We start from the raw sequence: 6,078 nt of genomic DNA, 5'->3' as shown, positions 1-6,078 counted from the left end.
GCGGCTGAGACCCCCTCTCCACCAAAGACCGGGGGCACTCAGGGACACACGGGGGCCGCTCCACTCGCCCCAGGCCGGACTCCCTGAGGCGGGCACATTAGCGGCTGAGACCCCCTCTTCAGCAAACGCCAGGGGACACTCGGGGACACACGGGGGCTGCTCCACTCGCCCCAGGACGGACTCCCTGAGGCGGGCACATTAGCGGCTGGGACCCCCTCTCCACCAAAGACCGGGGGGCGCTCGGGGACACACGGGGGCTGCTCCACTCGCCCCAGGCCGGACTCCCTGAGGCGCGCACATTAGCGGCTGGGACCCCCTCTCCACCAAAGACCGGGGGGCGCTCGGGGACACACAGGGGCTGCTCCACTCGCCCCAGGCCGGCCTCTGTAGGTACCCAGGCGGGCACATTAGCGGCTGAGACCCCCTCTCCACCAAAGACCGGGGGGCGCTCGGGGACACACAGGGGCTGCTCCACTCGCCCCAGGCCGGCCTCTCTAGGTACCCAGGCGGGCACATTAGCGGCTGAGACCCCCTCTTGACCAAAGACCGGGGGACACTCAGGGACACACGGGGGCTGCTCCACTCACCCCAGGCCGGCCTCCCTAGGTACCCGGGCGGGCACATTAGCGGCTGAGACCCCCTCTTCAGCAAACGCCAGGGGACGCTCAGGGACACACGGGGGCTGCTCCACTCGCCCCAGGCCGGACTCCCTGAGGCGGGCACATTAGCGGCTGAGACCCCCTCTCCACCAAAGACCGGGGGGGGGGCGCTCGGGGACACACGGGGGCTGCTCCACTCGCCCCAGGCCGGACTCCCTGCGTACCCGGGCGGGCACATTAGCGGCTGAGACCCCCTCTCGACCAAAGACCGGGGGACGCTCAGGGACACACGGGGGCCCCTCCGCGCCCCCAGGCCGACCTCCAGGGCCTCCCTCCCGGCCCCTGGAGCAGCCAGCACCCCCTCGCCGTCAACACTCTCTCCCCGTTGGGACTTTGAAACTTTTCTGACCGTGCAAGCTTCATCGGACGGCAAGGGGGCAGGCTGCGGTCTGTGCCCGGCCTCCTGGGGTCCTGCCCGGGCACATCGGAGGCTCAGCGGGGGTTTTGAGCCACCGCTGGCAGGTGCACTCAGGGGGCCCTCCGCAGCCGCCCCGGGCCACCCCTGCAGCCAGCACACCGCTGCCAACAGCCCGCTCTCCGTCACCAGCCAGGCCCGTCCGCGCACATCTGCCGGGAGGGAGCTTTTTTTGAGACATACTGTCACTTTGTCAAAGACCGCACACCGCTCGTTCCCATATACCCCGACAAGGTGTTCGTGGTGACGTTTTGCGAGGCCTTATTTTACCGTCGTCGGCGCTATCAGGGGAAACACGCCCGCTCCTTCCGCCTCCCTGGTACCCTGGCTGGGCCCGGAGCGACCAGGATTACCCTCATACCGGTTCTCACGACCTGCACTGACACTCGACTCTGCCCCGGCCGCCGCAGCTCCCGCAGGCCCGGCCAGCCGGGTCCGCCCCCCTGGCCGGCGCCCGGAGCGTTTGGACTTTGTCGTTTCTTCTCCAAGACGCGTCTCTGCCAACTGCCGTGGACTTCAGCGGGGGCTGCTCCCCGTCTCCTGGGTGTCCTGCCCGGGCACATCGGAGGCTCAGCCTGGGTCTTCAGCCCCTACTGGTAGGTGCACTCAGGGGGCCCTCCGCAGCCGCCCAGGCCCACCCCTGCAGCCAGCACACGGCTGCCAGCAGCCACCACACAGCTGCCAACAGCCCGCTCTCCGTCACCCCCCAGCCCCTTCTGCATACATCTGCTGGGGGTGCTTTTTTGACTTCCCCCCTTTGGCCAATGGGGAAAAAGCTAAGGGGAAAACCTCCAGAGTCAGGCCGACCTCCTGGAACTCCAACCCGGCCTGGAGCCACCGGTTTGTCCCCTTCCCGGTTCTCACGACATGCATCGACACTCGGCTCAGCCCCGGCAGCCGCAGCCCCCGCCGGCCCCGCCAGCCCGGTCCGCAACCCTGGCCAGCGCCTGGAGCGTTTGGACTTTGTCATTTTTTCTCAAAGACCCATCTCTGCCAACTGCCGTGGGCTTCAGCGGGGGCTGCTCCCCGCCTCCTGGGTGTCCTGCCCGGGCACATCGGAGGCTCAGGCAATGTCTTGAGCCACCGCTGGCAGGTGCACTCAGGGGGCCCTCCGCAGCCTCCCAGGCCCACCCCCGCAGCCAGCACATGGCTGCCAGCAGCCACCACACAGCTGCCAACAGCCCGCTCTCCGTCACCCCCCAGCCCCTTATGCATACATCTGCTGGGGGTGCTTTTTTGACTTCCCCCCTTTTGGCCTATGGGGAAATGCTAAGGGGAAAACCTCCAGAGTCAGGCCGACCTCCTGGAACTCCAACCCGGCCTGGAGCCACAGGTTTGTCCCCTTCCCGGTTCTCACGACATGCATCGACACTCGGCTCAGCCCCGGCAGCCGCAGCTCCCGCCGGCCCGGCCAGCCCGGTCCGCACCCCTGGCCAGCGCCTGGAGCGTTTGGACTTTGTCATTTTTTCTCAAAGACCCATCTCTGCCAACTGCCGTGGGCTTCAGCGGGGGCTGCTCCCCGCCTCCTGGGTGTCCTGCCCGGGCACATCGGAGGCTCAGGCAATGTCTTGAGCCACCGCTGGTAGCTGCACTCAGGGGGCCCTCAGCAGCCGCCCAGGCCCACCCCTGCAGCCAGCACACGGCTGCCAGCAGCCACCACACAGCTGCCAACAGCCCGCTCTCCGTCACCCCCCAGCCCCTCCTGCATACATCTGCTGGGGGTGCTTTTTTGACTTCCCCCCTTTTGGCCTATGGGAAAAAGCTAAGGGAAAAACCTCCAGAGTCAGGCCGACCTCCTGGAACTCCAACCCGGCCTGGAGCCACCGGTTTGTCCCCTTCCCGGTTCTCAGGACATGCATAGACACTCGGCTCAGCCCCGGCCGCCGCAGCCCCCGCCGGCCCGGCCAGCCCGGTCCGCACCCCTGGCCAGCGCCTGGAGCGTTTGGACTTTGTCATTTTTTCTCCAAGACTCGCCTCTGCCAACTGCCGTGGGCTTCAGCGGGGGCTGCTCCCCGCCTCCTGGGTGTCCTGCCCGGGCACATCGTATGCTCAGGCAATGTCTTGAGCCACCGCTGGTAGGTGCACTCAGGGGGCAGTCCGCAGCCGCCCGGGGCCCACCCCTGCAGCCAGCACACGGCTGCCAGCAGCCACCACACAGCTGCCAACAGCCCGCTCTCCGTCACCCCCCAGCCCAACTCTGCATACATCTGCCGGGGGTGCTTTTTTGACTTCCCCCCTTTTGGCCTATGGGGAAAAGCTAAGGGGAAAACCTCCAGAGTCAGGCCGACCTCCTGGAACTCCAACCCGGCCTGGAGCCACCGGTTTGTCCCCTTCCCGGTTCTCAGGACATGCCTAGACACTCGGCTCAGCCCCGGCCGCCGCAGCCCCCGCCGGCCCGGCCAGCCCGGTCCGCACCCCTGGCCGGCACGCCTGGAGCGTTTGGACTTTGTCGTTTTTTTCAAAGACTCATCTCTGCCAACTGCCGTGGGCTTCAGCGGGGGCTGCTCCCCGCCTCCCGGGTGTCCTGCCCGGGCACATCGGAGGCTCAGGCAATGTCTTGAGCCACCGCTGGTAGCTGCGCTTTGGGGGCCCTCGGCAGCCGCCCAGGCCCACCCCTGCAGCCAGCACACGGCTGCCAGCAGCCACCACACAGCTGCCAACAGCCCGCTCTCCATCACCCCCCAGCCACTTCTGCATACATCTGCTGGGGGTGCTTTTTTGACTTCCCCCGTTTTGGCCTATGGTAAAATGCTAAGGGGAAAACCTCCAGAGTCAGGCCGACCTCCTGGAACTCCAGCTCGGCCTCGAGCCACCGGTTTGTCCCCTTCCCGGTTCTCACGACATGCATCGACACTCGGCTCAGCCCCAGCAGCTGCAGCTCCCGCCGGCCCGGCCAGCCCGGTCCGCACCCCTGGCCAGCGCCTGGAGCGTTTGGACTTTGTCATTTTTTTTCAAAGACTCGTCTCTGCCAACTGCCGTGGGCTTCAGCGGGGGCTGCTCCCCGCCTCCTGGGTGTCCTGCCCGGGCACATCGTATGCTCAGGCAATGTCTTGAGCCACCGCTGGTAGGTGCACTCAGGGGGCCCTCCGCAGCCGCCCAGGCCCACCCCTGCAGCCAGCACACGGCTGCCAGCAGCCACCACACAGCTGCCAACAGCCCGCTCTCCGTCACCCCCCAGCCCATCTGCATACATCTGGCGGGGGTGCTTTTTTGACTTCCCCCCTTTTGGCCTATGGGGAAAAGCCAGGGGGGAAACCTCCAGAGTCAGGCCGACCTCCTGGAACTCCAACCCGGCCTGGAGCCACAGGTTTGTCCCCTTCCCGGTTCTCAGGACAAGCATAGACACTCGGCTCAGCCCCGGCCGCCGCAGCCCCCGCCGGCCCGGCCAGCCCGGTCCGCACCCCTGGCCAGCGCCTGGAGCGTTTGGACTTTGTCATTTTTTCTCAAAGACCCATCTCTGCCAACTGCCCTGGGCTTCAGCGGGGGCTGCTCCCCGCCTCCTGGGTGTCCTGCCCGGGCACATCGGAGGCTCAGGCAATGTCTTGAGCCACCGCTGGCAGGTGCACTCAGGGGGCCCTCCGCAGCCTCCCGGGCCCACCCCCGCAGCCAGCACACGGCTGCCAGCAGCCACCACACAGCTGCCAACAGCCCGCTCTCCGTCACCCCCCAGCCCCTTATGCATACATCTGCTGGGGGTGCTTTTTTGACTTCCCCCCTTTTGGCCTATGGGATAATGCCAAGGGGAAAACCTCCAGAGTCAGGCCGACCTCATGGAACTCCAACCCGGCCTGAAGCCACCGGTTTGTCCCCTTCCCGGTTCTCACGACATGCATCGACACTCGGCTCAGCCCCGGCAGCCGCAGCTCCCGCCGGCCCGGCCAGCCCGGTCCGCACCCCTGGCCAGCGCCTGGAGCGTTTGGACTTTGTCATTTTTTCAAAGACTCATCTCTGATAACTGCCGTGGGCTTCAGCGGGGGCTGCTCCCCGCCTCCTGGGTGTCCTGCCCGGGCACATCGGAGGGTCAGCCTGGGTCTTGAGCCACTGCTGGTAGGTGCGCTTTGGGGGCCCTCGGCAGCCGCCCAGGCCCACCCCTGCAGCCAGCACACGGCTGCCAGCAGCCACCACACAGCTGCCAACAGCCCGCTCTCCGTCACCCCCCAGCCCCTCCTGCATACATCTGCTGGGGGTGCTTTTTTGACTTCCCCCCTTTTGGCCTATGGGATAATGCCAAGGGGAAAACCTCCAGAGTCAGGCCGACCTCATGGAACTCCAACCCGGCCTGAAGCCACCGGTTTGTCCCCTTCCCGGTTCTCACGACATGCGTCAACACTCGGCTCAGCCCCGGCCGCCGCAGCCCCCGCCGGCCCGGCCAGCCCGGTCCGCACCCCTGGCCAGCGCCTGGAGCGTTTGGACTTTGTCGTTTTTTTCAAAGACTCATCTCTGCCAACTGCCGTGGGCTTCAGCGGGGGCTGCTCCCCGCCTCCTGGGTGTCCTGCCCGGGCACATCGGAGGCTCAGGCAATGTCTTGAGCCACCGCTGGTAGCTGCACTCAGGGGGCCCTCCGCAGCCGCCCAGGACCACCCCTGCAGCCAGCACACGGCTGCCAGCAGCCACCACACAGCTGCCAACAGCCCGCTCTCCGTCACCCCCCAGCCCAACTCTGCATACATCTGCTGGGGGTGCTTTTTTGACTTCCCCCCTTTTGGCCTATGGGGAAAAGCTAAGGGGAAAACCTCCAGAGTCAGGCCGACCTCCTGGAACTCCAACCCGGCCTGGAGCCACCGGTTTGTCCCCTTCCCGGTTCTCAGGACATGCACTAATACTCGGCTCAGCCCCGGCAGCCGCAGCCCCCGCCGGCCTGGCCAGCCGGGTCCGCCACCCTGCCCGGCGCCTGGAGCGTTTGGACTTTGTCGTTTTTTCCCCCAAGACTCGCCTCTGCCAACTGCCATGGACTTCAGCGGGGGGTGCTCCCCGCCTCCTGGGTGTCCTGCCCGGGCACATCGG

This window comes from Eleutherodactylus coqui, unplaced genomic scaffold, assembly GCF_035609145.1.
Source record: "Eleutherodactylus coqui strain aEleCoq1 unplaced genomic scaffold, aEleCoq1.hap1 HAP1_SCAFFOLD_364, whole genome shotgun sequence".
Lineage (NCBI taxonomy): Eukaryota > Metazoa > Chordata > Amphibia > Anura > Eleutherodactylidae > Eleutherodactylus > Eleutherodactylus coqui.
This window is presented reverse-complemented; position numbering follows the sequence as displayed.